This window comes from Mobula birostris, chromosome 6 (assembly GCF_030028105.1).
Source record: "Mobula birostris isolate sMobBir1 chromosome 6, sMobBir1.hap1, whole genome shotgun sequence".
Taxonomy (NCBI): Eukaryota; Metazoa; Chordata; class Chondrichthyes; order Myliobatiformes; family Myliobatidae; genus Mobula; species Mobula birostris.
Genome location: NC_092375.1, coordinates 20,999,774 through 21,013,957, shown reverse-complemented (window position 1 = coordinate 21,013,957; position 14,184 = coordinate 20,999,774). Strand labels below are relative to the sequence as shown.

Here is a 14,184-nt window from a genome sequence, read left to right as displayed (position 1 = left end):
TCCATATCTACATGAATCATACTCTCCGCTGTGGTATCAACACAGCTGAAGTTCAATAATTTGACAAGTCGTGGCCCTCAATCATGCTAATCTAATTTTGCAAACTCTACAATAGCTTTGTCAAAATACTTCTAGAATACATTCCTTCATCAAAAGTTCTGACCAATGATAAGTTTGACAGAAAGGAAAAAAAAATATTGTTAGTCTTTCTTTAGTCATTGGAGAGGATTTGGGATCACTCTAGGCTCCTACCTCTGATAAATTTGTATTCTTGTTAGGTACAGGGCAGAAGTACTGCTGAGAGATGTGCACAGGAAAGAGAGTAAAGTCAAAAGGTCACCTGACCTTGGCACTTTTATTCATGTCCAAGCAGCTGACTGTAGAGGCTACGGAGAATATTTCCTGTCCCTTCTGACCAGGCAACGGTGCACGGGGTGGAGAAAGCAGTGAAAATAAACAAATCTCTGAAGAGAAATATGTAAGTTGAAATCATGTCACGCACATTCTAAACATGTTTACCTCAGAACTTCCAGTTGAATGATCAGTCGTCCTAAAAGGCAGAAAAAAGTTACATTCTGAGTGGCACCTTGCACATTAATTCCAGTGATATACTTATCATGTGTAGTCACTTTTATATTACTGTTGTAGAGATTGGTGTTCTCATTACATTTAAAGTTCAAAGTAAATTTATTATCAGAGTCACTATATCCTATCCTGAAATACAATTTCTTGGAGGCATTCAAATTAGAATGAACAAGTACAATAGAATCAATGAAAAACTACACACAAAGACCAACAAACAATCAGACAAACTTTGCAAATGCAAAAATAAATAAATGAATAAATAAATACAAATAAATAGATAGATAGATAAATATATACTGTAATACTGAGGACATAAGTTGTAAAGTTCTTGAAAGTGAATCCATAAAAAAGTGAAATCATTTTAGTGTTGATGTTAGCGAAGTTATCCACACTGGTTCAGGAGCTTAATGGTTGAAGTTTAATAAGTATACCTGTTCTTTTATATAAATATGTCCTTCACAAAAAGTTCCTGTTAAATTAATTTGCATCTGACCAAAAAACATATTTCAACATAGAGTGATGCCTTAACATCAGGAACTAGAAAGAAACACTAACCCAATGATTAATAGGTACTGAGGTTTAAGCTGGGATCCCTGCCTTTTGATCTCTGTATTGGGGTGTTGTGACTGATTTATGCAGAAGGAGGTTTGTGTAAAAAGAATATTGGACCGAGCATATGGTTTTCTGAAAGAAGATAATTGAAGAGTAGATTATGGAGGATTCAACTTTGTCCTGGTATATGTTATAAATCAAACATTTATGAAAGGAATCCCAGCTTGTTTTTCAGCCAGTGAAGTATTTATCACATGCAACAACTCTTGGGATATTCCAGTGTATTACAGTGTTTTTATGCTGACCCCTTTTTACTTAATATGTAAAGCATGTTAGCTCGTAATCACATTTCCTCTTTAAAATAAGGTTTGCAGGCAATTCACATTGTTACTTCTGACAAATATCATAAAACATCTCTAGTAATGCAAGCTGTTGAGAAACAGTGACTTCTTTCAGGTGGTGAGCTTGTTACTACTATTCAGTGTCTAGAGAATAAAGATATTCACAACTTAAGAAAGAATTTGAGTGGAGAATGAAAGATTTTGCAAAGAATGTGTTGTTCTGCTCCTGTAACAATCTCCCTTCTTACATTCCACAAATCACCACTAGACAGTAGTTTCTAAGTTTTCCCTAGATTTCAATAACTGCTTCAGAATGGTTCACGTCTATAACTGGCTAATGTCCTGGTATAAAGGCTAGTTGTGCAGGAAATGAGTGCCTAGCCCACTGCTCCACTCTCTCTTCACCCATGATTTTGGAGGGCAGAACTTCAGATGGTGACAAGAGGGCGTACAGGAGCAAGATATACCAGCTGGTGGAGTGGTATCACAGCAACAACCTTGCACTCAACATCAGTAAGACCAAAGAGCTGATTGTGGACTCCGGAAAGGGTAAGATGAGGGAACACACACCAGTCCTCATAGAGGGATCAGAAGTGGAAAGGGTGCGTAATTTCAAGTTCTGTGAAAATCTATTCTGGGCCCAACATATCAATACAGCTACAGTACAAAGAAGGCACAACAGCAGCTATATTTCTTTTGGAGTTTGAGGATATGTGGTATGTCACCAAAGGCAATCGCAAATTTCTACGCATGTACCGTGGAGAGCATTCTAACAGGCTGTATTACTGTCTGTTATCGGGGAGCTAATGTACAAGATTAAAATAAACCTCAGAGAGTTGTAAACGTAGTGAGCTCCATTATGGGCACTAGTAGTATCCAGGAGTGATGCCTCGAAAAGGCAACTTCCATCATTAAGGACCCCCATAAATAAGTAGTTTTGCGCTACTTATTTATTTTAACTTCCCCCAGCAGTCCTGGACCTCACCATGCCACTGGATCCAGGAGGGAATGTCGAGAGGGGTCTGGACCTGTGCAACCCCCTACTCACCTAAAATCCACCCACACACACTCTGTTCCTTTCTGAGGAGTGGGGTACCACCCCACTAACTGACTGAAAGGAACCATCATCATCCTATGGGATGGATAGCCAAAGAGAGAGAGAGGGAGCGAGAGAGAGCTTTATTTTAACTATTATATATATTTACTACAATTTACTTTTTTTCTATTATGTATTATATTGCACTGCTGCCGCAAATACAACAAATTTCATGACATATAGCGGTGATATTAAACCTGATTCTGATTCTGAAATTGATTTGAGGATTCCTAAAGCATTCTATTGTGTCTGAACTGGCAATGGAGAGGCCACAAACCATTCCAGGTCCTGACTTTCCAAGGAGTGGCCTGTGTCAGAGGGAGCACATGGAGTCATAGACATAGAATCAGAATCATAAACCACTACAGCACAAAAACAGGCCCTTTGGCCCTTCTAGTCCATGCCAAACTATTAATCTGCCTAGTCCAATAGACCTACACCTGAACCATCCTTCTCCATACCCCTTCCAAATTGTACCTATCCAAATTGTACCTATCCAAGTTTCTCTTAAATGTTGAAATCAAGCCTGCATCCACTGTATCTGCTGGCACTTCGTCCCACAATCTACCAGTGACTGAAGAAGTTCCCCTTAAATATTTCTCCTTTCACTCCTAATCTATGGCCTTTCGTTCTAGATCCCAACCTCAGTGGAAAAAGCCTGCTTGCATTTACCCTATCTATACCCCACATAATTTTGTATATCTCTATCAAATCTTCCCTCATTCTCCTACAGTCCAGGAAATAAAATCTTAAACTTTTCAACCTTCTCCTACAACTCAGCTCCTCAAGTCCTGGAAATTTCTTCGTAAATTTTCTCTGTACTCTTTCAAACTTATTGATATTTTCCTCTATGTAGGTGAACTAAACTGCACACAGTACTCCAAATTAGGCCTCACCAGCATCTTATACAACATGACATCCCAATTCCTGTATTGAATACTTTGATTTATGAAGGAAATGGCATGTGTGTTCCAAGATCACTGTTGCATCAGGGAAGGGAGTTCACATATATTATGATTTACAATCCTCAAGCTAGCTAAAGTGAACCTCGGTCAACGATAGTGCCCTGAATCAATAATGGAATAGCATGCGCTGGAAAAGGGGCAGGAGCACTTTGTCCTTGTTACCTGGGACTGTAAATCTATTTTTACGTTAACATGCAGGAACCTCAGTCATACTATTTTATTTGTAGGAGCTTATTTAGTATTTTCTTTTTTTATTTCTTCTGTAAAACTACATGGTCCTTCACATGCCCAGTGTATTGTTGTGGCAAAGAAGAAAGTAGACAATACTTTACAATCTGCCCAACAGCAAGTCTGCATGTTTAGTCAGTTAAAACAATGACTAAACTGAAGAGATTCTGCAAATGTTGGAAATCCAGAGCAACACACAAAAAATGCTGGAGGAACTTAGAAAGTCAGGCAGCATCCAGGAGAGGAATAAAGAGTCAGTGTTTTGGGCTGAGAGCCTTTATCAGACCTAAACTGATGAATTTTATACTAGCAACAGGGAACTGGGAATGCAGTTCCCATTAGTTTGAAAATATCATGAGATTGAGTACAACACCAAAATGAACATCTGCTTTAATTTTGATCCAGATGTTGGACTTGCAGTTGTGTCTGTGACTGGATCAGCCTGCCAGCTACTGTAACTCTTTAATTTCCAAACAGAATAAATTTCTACCTAAAGATTAAAGAGATTAGCTTTATTTATCACATGTACATCAAAACATACAGTGAAATGTGTCACTTGAGTCAAATCAAAACAACGGGAATTGTGCCGGACAAATCTCAAAGCGTCACCATGATTGTGGCACCAACGTACCACGCCCACAATTCATAACCTTAACTGTACATATTTGAAACGTGGGAGGAGACCAGGGCACTCGGAGGAAACCTTCACAGTCTCAGGGAGAATGTACGAACTCCTTACAAACAGTGACAGGAATTGAACCCCAATATTACAGCTAATGACGTTAAGCATTGTGCTAAACAGTGGCACAGCAGGGTAGTGCGCAGCACAACGCTTCCCAGTACAAGTGACCGGTGTTCAATTCCCACTGCTGCCTGTAAGGAGTTTGTACGTTCTCCCCATGACCGCGTGGGTTTCATCTGTGTGCTCCAGTTTCCTCTACATTGTCTGAAGACGTACCGGTTGGTAAGTCAGTTGGGCATTGGGAAGTGTACTGTGATTAGGCTAGGGCCTATTCCTCACAGTACCTCAATAATTAACTGCTACCTCACTGTGCCACCACCATATAATCCTCATCTGATTAAAAACCAACTCTGTGTAGTCAATCACAATTGAAAACAATATTTAAAATAACCATAATATTTGGTGCATTTGGTTGAGATACACTACATTCACATTCTGCTAAGATATTGACAGCCACATTTAACGTCATGTCATTCAAGATACATCCTGAACCATCTCCAGTCTTGTCCTGAATGGAGAATTGTTTATTTCTGGTCTGAAGGAGCAATGACATGACTTGGAATCAAAAATAACATAAGAAATAAAGTATTCCTGTTAAATTATAGATGTGAAGAGATGATATGATATTTATGAAACATTACCAATACCAAGTGATTGATTACATACCAGTATGACTGAACTCCACAATAGTTTGCATTATATGAGACAATTAGTTTCAATCAGACAAAGCAAGAAGCAAAAAACACAACTGATCAGTATTTTACATGTCTGAGATAACTTGCTACAAAATTTGCACTTTCTGATCTTGAGAGCCGAACACAAAAATCTACTAGAACTGTAGAACCTGGAAATTTGAAAATGCTGGAAATACTGAGCAGGCTGAGTAACATCTATGGAAAAAAAAATAGTGTGTCATTTGGAAAATTCAACAATTTTGTGAACGCTTATTGTTTAGCAAATATATTCTTGGCCTCAACAGCATTTTCCTACTCTTTCTCCTTTGTAGCTTGGCTTCTTGAGTGTGGAAACCAATGCAGAGGTCAACAACAGTACTGAAGACACACTCTCAGTGTTTCAGGAAGCATTTCTTATCGAAACTTATAGTAATTTGTTATACCTGCATGGAACTGCTGCTTCAAAACAACAAATTTCATGATATAATGTACTGTACAAAAGTCTGGGGCACATATATATATAGATAGCTACGATGCCTAAGACTTTAGCACAGTACCATATTTGTCAATGTGGAGTGCAGAGCGAGTTTGTAAATCTGCCGAGAACAAAGGACGTTGAGAATAGCGAGGGTGGAGCACTGTGGGAGGGGTGTGGAACAGGTGGCAGAGGAGTGCCAGGGGTGGGGAGAGGGTAGTGACCCTAGGTGCAGACACACCCCGCACTGAGACACCAGGCAAGGTCATTTAATTCCAGACTATTGGTTTATTAATCATTACAGAATGTCTAAATGGTATTTCCTGCTCCTGCTCCCACCTCTCCCTTCCGCTTTTCCCAACTATGATTCCCCTCTCTGTGGCCTCTTCCCATTCTCAGTCCACAATAGAGACCCATATCAGAATTAGGCTATTCTTCACTGATATAGGTCATGAATTTGTTGTTTTATTTTGTGGCAGCAGTACAGTTCAATGCATAAAATTACTACAGTACTGTGCACCCTAGCTATATATATAGATAGATAGATAGATAGCGCGGTTCCGTATGTCAGTGATAATAAACCTGATTCTGATTTTGATGATCAAGATATTCATTAGTAATATGAGAAAACTCAGTCTAGATAGTTGTTACAACTTGTAAGACCATTAGTCAAGACAAATCAAGGTACTGGTGAACATGGGTCTATCAGTCAGTTTGATGAATGAAGAAATCTTTTATTATTGTCCTAGTCTAACACTGCAGGAAGTTTACCCTGACCCCAAGGAGCTCTATAAGAAGAAGGTATTAACACAGTGAGAGAATACCGAGATACTTCCTTGCATAAACCTTTGATAAGTCAGGGAACAACTTTGTCACAAATGACATTCAAATCGACAGGAATTAACATAGTATAAGAAGTAATCTCAGGACCGGCCAGCTGGTGGCTCAATGACATTGGCGCCAGACCCGGGAGCGGAGGTTCGAAACTGGTCAGATCTGCTCCCAAGTACGCTTTCCATCCGTGCTGGGTTGAGTGTCAAGATCGCAACTCGACCTCGTAAGATAAAGGGAAAATGTCTGTGTGGAGGTGGTGCGCCACACACTCTCTCCCTCTCTCTCTCTCTCTCTCTCTCTCTCTCTCTCTCGTTCTGTGCCTTGCAAAAAAGCCATGAAAAAGACATCATCACGGACGCACGCACACGCACAGATGCACACGCAGGCAGGTACACGCCAAAAAAAAAGTACTCTCAGCTGACCCTGATGCTGTTCTAAGTTTTCATACAGGATCATCTCTTCACATTCCAGAGATCTGGTGCTTCCAAACCATACTAGTCAAGAAGAAAAAGGCACAGAAAAGTACATTATTATTTGAGCTTAAATGCAATACGCAAAATGAAGATATTCAGCAAAATCAAAATTTAAACAAATTAAGATATAGTTCAGTCGCAAAATCCCAGTACCCTTTTCTCTTTTGGGAAACTGAAAGACATCTACAAGGTCTTGCAAACATGCGTACTGAAACTTAGCACGATAAACTGTTCACATTGGACCTCTCAGTCCCTAATAGAACATACTTTGCTCAAGATGGCCATTGGGAGTCATGAAGACCAGACATGCTTGGTTCTCAGGAAGAACATAGAACATGGAACTGTGCAGCACAGGAGCAGACCCTTCAGCCCAGAATGTTGGTTCTATCCAATTAAATTAGTAATCAAATGGCCAAACTAACTAATCACCTCTGCCTACACAATGTCCATATCCTTCATTTTCTTTACATTCATGTGCCTACCTAAACGTCTTTTAGAAGTCTCTAATGTATCTGCCTCTACCACCAATTCAGGCAGTGCATTCCAGACGCCCACCACTCTCTGTATAAAAAACTTGCTCTTCATATCTCCTTTGAAATTACCCCCTCTCACCTTAAATGCCCTCCAGTATTTGACATTTCCACCCTGGGAGGAAGGCACTGTCTGTCTATCCCTCTCATAACCTTATAAACCTCTGTCAGCTCTCTCCTCAGCCTTTGCCACGTCCGAGAAAACAACCCAAGTTTGTTCAAACTCTCATTATAGTACATGCACTCTAATCCAGGCAGCACCCCGATAAACCTCTTCTGCGCCTTCTCCAAAGTCTCAACACTCTTCCTACAATGGGGGGACCTGACATGTTTGCAATACTCCAGATGCAGCCTAACTAGAGGTTTATAAAGCTGCAACATAATTTCCTGACTTTTGAACTCAATGTCTTGTCTATGCCTTCTTAACCACCCTCTCAACCTGTGTAGCTACTTTCAGGGAGCTATGAACTTGGACCCCAAGATCCCGTTGCTCATCACCACTGTTAAGAGTCTTGTCCTCAATACAGTGTATTGTCTCTTTACATTTGACCGACCAAGGTGCAACAGTCCACACTTGGCCAAGTTAAACTCCATCTGCCATTTCTCCATCCATATCTGCAAATGATCTATATCCCTCTATACTCCTTGCCAGTCTTCTATGCTATCAACAACATCACCAACCTTCATATCATCTGCAAACTTACTAACTCACCAATCTCTATTTTCATCCAGGTCATTTATATACATCACAAATAGCAGATGTCCCAGTAGAGATCCCTGCAGAACACCACTAATCACAGACCTCCAGCTAGAATAAGTCGTATCAACCACTCCACTACTCCCTGTCTTCTATGGGGAAGCCAGTTCTGGATCCAAATGGCCAAGAGATGTTTAATTGAATACAGAACTATAAATGTCCAGTATGTCAACCAAACACAATGAAAAATCTATAAGAAATGATACAACTGTTATTGTTACTTAAAGGACCATGACTTGTTAGCATTGATTTTACAGATCCACACTTGGCTGATTATTTGCTTTTAATTATTGATGGTGTTAGTAAACTCCTTGTTGTAAGAATTCTGCACCTTCTATCCCTGTAACGGGGACAATTCCAAAGCTTACCACACCGTTATACTGTATGGTGTTCTGCAAGACACTGAGGATGGATAACATATTGCTGTAAAGACAGGAATGTTGCCCACTAAAATTAATTTTGCACCACATTTGTGTGCACACCTTCCAGAGACAATCTACGATATAATTAACCAATTTCGACAGGAGTATCAGAATGCAAAAAAAAAATAACATGAAAACAAATATAGGAAATGAAATTTAGATCTGTACCATTACAGCCTGGAGAGAGGCATGTTGTGAAATGCAAATAACCACAAAAGCAGGCAAGCAGCTCCATATAATGCACAACCATTTGAAGTGACCACCACAAAATGATTCTAATCATGGTATAAAATGGTTTCACAAAGAGCCATAAGAAATATGTCAAACTTCAAAGTACTCAAAGTATCATCTGGTGTCAATGAATCCAAAATCAATAACACAAGGATCGAAGAAGATGCAGAATAATCCTAGATGATGCAATGATAAAAAGCCAAGGATGATCCATCGTTTGTAACAGTTGAAACAGAAACTCAGATAATTAGGATGTTTTGTTACCCTAAGGTGTGTATTTCCATTTAAAACTACGTATGTCTCTAAGCATGCCCGGTTATTCAGGTGGAGCCACAGGGAAAAGCAGTAGGCTTTATTTTATATTGCACCTCGCAAACAATCAACATAGCCATCTGTAGGTATGAAGGGTAAATAGTTTCCAGTGCACAAGTGGGGTCAAAGGTGGGTGTACCTTAACCTGCCATTTTTACTATTTTGTTGTCATTCAAAGGAGTTCAATTGGATTAAAGAACTTGAGTACAAAATTCAACATAGAAAAGTGAGAGAAGTATTGGAGAGATATGTCAAGGTACGTATACACCCTTTGGGCCTGTACTGTGCTATGTTCTATGTCCAAGAGATCCACAACCACCTGATACTATTCTTCATCTGAGTTTCATAATGTGTCGGAATGATACTGTCACTTTGCCTTGCTGTGAAGAAGAAACCACAGGGGTACACAGCCCTTTTAAGGACAGTATTCTGCAATCTTCTATTCTTAAGCTACTTTTTCAGTAATGATGTTCATCATTTGGAAGCTGCACATGTCCCTCTGCATTCCAATGCTGCAAGCTGCCTAAGCTGATAAAGCAAAGGCTTGATAAAGTAACCTGACAGTATCTTGAATTCTGCCCTTGTCATCAGAAACCACAATAAGTTTGACATCAACAGTAAAAGCCTTTAAGGGTTGTAGAAAAAAATAACCGCACATTACTCAGTGATTCCTTTACTTCAAAGCTGTCGCTTCAGTTGACAGGCATAGGTTCAGACCAAGCATGACTTGAATTTGAGCATAACATTTCAAAGACTCATACATTATTCAGGCGTCCCCATCGCGCTAAATGGCTTCTGTCATTTTGATTGCAAAAAATTAGTGTCCAAACCACCAAAACTATTGAATTTCAATAGAACAAATTAGGTTTGACCACCCTCTTTTTATGGGTATTACATCGTAGACCTGATCCTTAATAACAAACAGAGAACCCAATGAAAAAGCATGTTATTGTGACTTAGAAGTTCAACAAATTAAATTCCCCTGTTACATTTCTTTCAGACACAAAATATGTTCAGTTCTCTGTTTTCTTTAGTGTAAAATCAATGTCTAATTAGATGGGCGATACAACTGTTGAAATTTTAGGACAGGGCCATTCAATAGGACTCAGAAGGAAGGGAATAGAGGACAGGGGAACGAGTATGAGCTGGCAGGCATAGGGGAAATCACCTGAGGGGTAGGAAGGTGGGGAGAAATGGGGATGATGTGAGAATCCGGGAGTTGGATAGGTCAAAGAGGAAGAAGGCTGAAGAAGGTTGAATAAGACTGGAGAGAACAGTAGAATAAAGGGAAAGAGGTAGGAAATCAGAGGAAGGTATGGGTGATGGTTAGGTTGTGAGAATTGAGGGAGGGGAAAATGAAGGAATAAAGGGAAAACAAAATTGAGATGGAGGGGGGGATCAGTGGGGTGTGGCTACCAGAAGTTGGAGAAATTGATGTTGGGCCATTAGGTTGGAGGCTTCCAAAATAGAATATCAGCTGCTGTTCCTCTAATCTACATTTCTCCTCAGCTTCATAGTAGAGGAAGCCATGACCAGACATATCCATGTGGAATGGGAAGTGTAATCAAAGTATGTCTTATTAAATAGAATAGTGCCAGGATTTCATTTAGGATGTAAATTATAGAAGATCTTTGAACATACCCACTACACTAAAATAAGATATTAAATATATTAATACTTAAAGTTTTGATTGACTAAACATGGACAAATTATTTCACCTGATTACTAATCAATAATGGAGAGGACCAGTACCACATGTATTCAGGTTAGACAATGTTTTCCCCTCCTTCGTTTTCCGTTCATTAAAAACATGTGCAATATATAGAAACACAGCACTTATAAACAAGTTAAAGAAACACTTGAAAAGATATTAAAGATACCAGGAAAGAGCAAGAACCTTATTCTTGCTTGATGTACACAAGAAGATCTTCTCGTGTTTCTTGCCCATCTCACACAATTCTGCTGATTTATATATTACAATAGAGCTACTCGTCGTCCCATCCAAAACATGATACCTCCTGGTGGAAGTGAACACCAAATTAAAACCTAGCAATTTGGATTAAAAAAGGTTGAAAATTTCTGAGCAAAAAACAGAAAATGCTGCAAAGAACTCAGCTGGTCTGGCAGAATCCATGAAAAGAGAAATGCTGATTGTTTCTCTTTTGAGAGATATTGCCTGATCTGCTGAGTTCTTCCAGCATTTGTTTTTTAGCTTTTGTTTGAGTTTTCCAGTTTCTTTGATTTTCATTGAAGAAATTTCTCTAAAATGATTTGGAGACAACAAGACAACACCACCTGCCTGTGTTGGTCATGCCTCCCTCCCAGATGCATTGAACAACTTCTACGCTCGTTTTGAGGTGGAAAATTACATGGCAGCGAGGAAGACCACCCCTCCTCCAAATGACCAGGTGCTGTGTCTTACCGTGGCCGATGTGAGGAGAACCCCGTGTAGGGTCAACCCACGGAAGGCTGCTGGACCAGACAATATTCCTGGCAGAGTGCTTCCAGCTAGCAGACATTCTCACTGACATCTTCAACATCTCCCTGAGCAGCGTCGTCGTTCCTACATGCTTCAAGACCGCCACCATCGTCTCCGTTCCGAAGAAGTCTTCAGTGTCCTGCCTCAACGACTACTGTCCCGTTGCACTCACATCCATCATCATGAAGTGTTTCGAGAGGCTCGTCATGAGGCACATCAAGACCCTGATGCCCCCCTCACTGGACCCCCTGCAATTCGCGCACCGTCCCAACTACTCAACAGATGACGCCATTGCCATCACCCCCCACCTGGACAAAAAAGACACATACTTTCGAATGCTGTTCATAGACTTTAGTTCAGCATTCAACACAATCATTCCTCAGAAACTGATTCGAAAGCTGAGCCTACTGGGCCTGAACACCTCCTTCTGCAACTGGATCCTAGACTTCCTGACAGGGAGACCTCAGTCAATCCAGATTGAAAGCAGCATCTCCAACATCATCACACTGAGCACGGGGGCCCCCCCAGGGCTGTGTGCTCAGTCCACTGCTGTTCACTCTGCTGACCCATGACTGTGCTGCAATACACAGCTCGAATTACATCATCAAGTTCGCTGATGACACGACCGTGGTGGGTCTCATCAGCAAGAACGATGAGTCAGCATACAGAGAGGAGGTGCAGCAGCTAACGAACTGGTGCAGAGCCAACAACCTGTCTCTGAATGTGAACAAAATGAAAGAGATGGTTGTTGACTTCAAGAGGACACGGAGCAACCACTCTCCTCAGAACATCGACGACTCCTCCGTACAGATCATTAAGAGCACCAAATTTCTTGGTGTTCACCTGGTGGAGAATCTCACCTGGTCCCTCAACACCAGCTCCATAGCAAAGAAAGCCCAGCAGCATCTCTACTTTCTGCAAAGGCTGAGAAAAGTCCATCTCCCACCCCCCATCCTCACCACATTCTACAGAGGTTGTATTGAGAGCATCCTGAGCAGCTGCATCACTGCCTGGTTCGGAAATTGCACCATCTCAGATCGCAAGACCCTGCAGCGGATAGTGAGGTCAGCTGAGAAGATCATTGGGGTCTCTCTTCCCACCATTAGAGACATTTACACCACACACTGCATCCATAAAGCAAACAGCATTATGAAGGACCCCACGCACCCCTCATACAAACTCTTCTCCCTCCTGCCATCCGGCAAAAGGCACCGAAGCAATCGGGCTCCCATGACCAGACTATGAAATAGTTTCTTCCCCCAAGCCATCAGACTCCTCAGTACCCCAAGCCTGGACTGACACCAACCTACTGCCCTCTACTGTGCCTATTGTCTTGTTTATTATTCATTGTAATGTCTGCACTGATTTGTGCACTTTATGCAGTCCTGGGTAGGTCTGTAGTCTAGTGGAGTTTTTGTGTTGTTTTACGTAGTTCAGCGTAGTTTTTGTATTGTTTCATGTAGCACCATGGCCCTGAAAAACGTCTCGTTTTTACTGTGTACTGTACCAGCAGTTATGTTCGAAATGACAATAAAAAGTGAGTTAACCTGACTTGAGTGCACCCTAACCTGAATCCTCTGAAGCATTTCAAAATCAGAATCAGAATCAGGTTTATTATCACCGGCACGTGACGTGAAATTTGTTAACTTAGCAGCAGCAGTTCAATGCAATACAGTACCCATGCTTTCCTCCTTCTGAATTCCCATCGCTTACCTGTTTTAATCTACAGAATGCCACTGTCCTTCTGGACATCAGAAAGTTGGCAATGATATGTCAACCTGTTCAAAAGTCCCTAATTTCTAGAAAAGAGCTCCTTCTTTACATGACTTTATAATGTCCCTTCTTAACCTACTTATTAGAAAGAAACAGGTAACTGGAATACAAAGTCTTCCTTTTCATTTTATGAGCTTCAAGCGGAATACTCTGATGCCTGTATTCCTCGAAGTTAGTAATAATGACAGCCAAGATATTTACAATGCCCTACCACCAGTGTGGTGGGTGTGAAATTCTTTGGAGCATAACACCATTTCAATGGACATCCATAGAGTATTATAACACTACCACACAAAAACAAGCCCTTTGGCCCATCTAGTCAATGCCAAAGGTTTAATCTGCCTAGTCCTTTCGACCTGCACCCAGAACATAGGCCTCCATAGCCCTCCCATCCATGTACCTATCCAAATTGCTCTTAAATGTTGAAATCAACCCCACAACCACCATTTGTGCCAGAAGCTTGCTCCACTCTTACCACCCTCTGAGGGAAGAAGTTCCCCCACAAGTTCCCCTTAAACATTTCACCTTTCATCCTTAACCAATGACCCCTAGTTGTAGTCTCACCCAACCTCAGTGGAAAAAGCCTGCTTGCATTTATCCTATCTGTACCCCTTATAATTTGGAATACCTCCAGCAAATCTCCCCTCATTCTTCTATGTTCTATGAAATAAAGACCTAACCTTATTCAATCTTGCCCTACAAGTCAGGTCCTCAA

At 40.8% G+C, this 14,184-nt stretch overlaps 1 protein-coding gene across 11 annotated transcripts in view; it reads right to left on the bottom strand.

Moving 5' to 3' along the window:
- The window catches only part of erg (ETS transcription factor ERG), a 301,661-nt gene that overhangs the window by 129,144 nt on the left and 158,333 nt on the right, over window positions 1-14,184 (bottom strand). Inside the window, exon 1 of one of the 11 annotated variants that reach the window (XM_072259991.1) lies at window positions 520-538. The exons of the other annotated variants lie outside the window; for them this stretch is intronic. The gene's annotated coding sequence lies outside the window, so the exon portion shown is untranslated. Of the gene's footprint in view, window positions 1-519; window positions 539-14,184 lie in introns of those variants that run through there. 11 annotated transcript variants of the gene reach the window in all.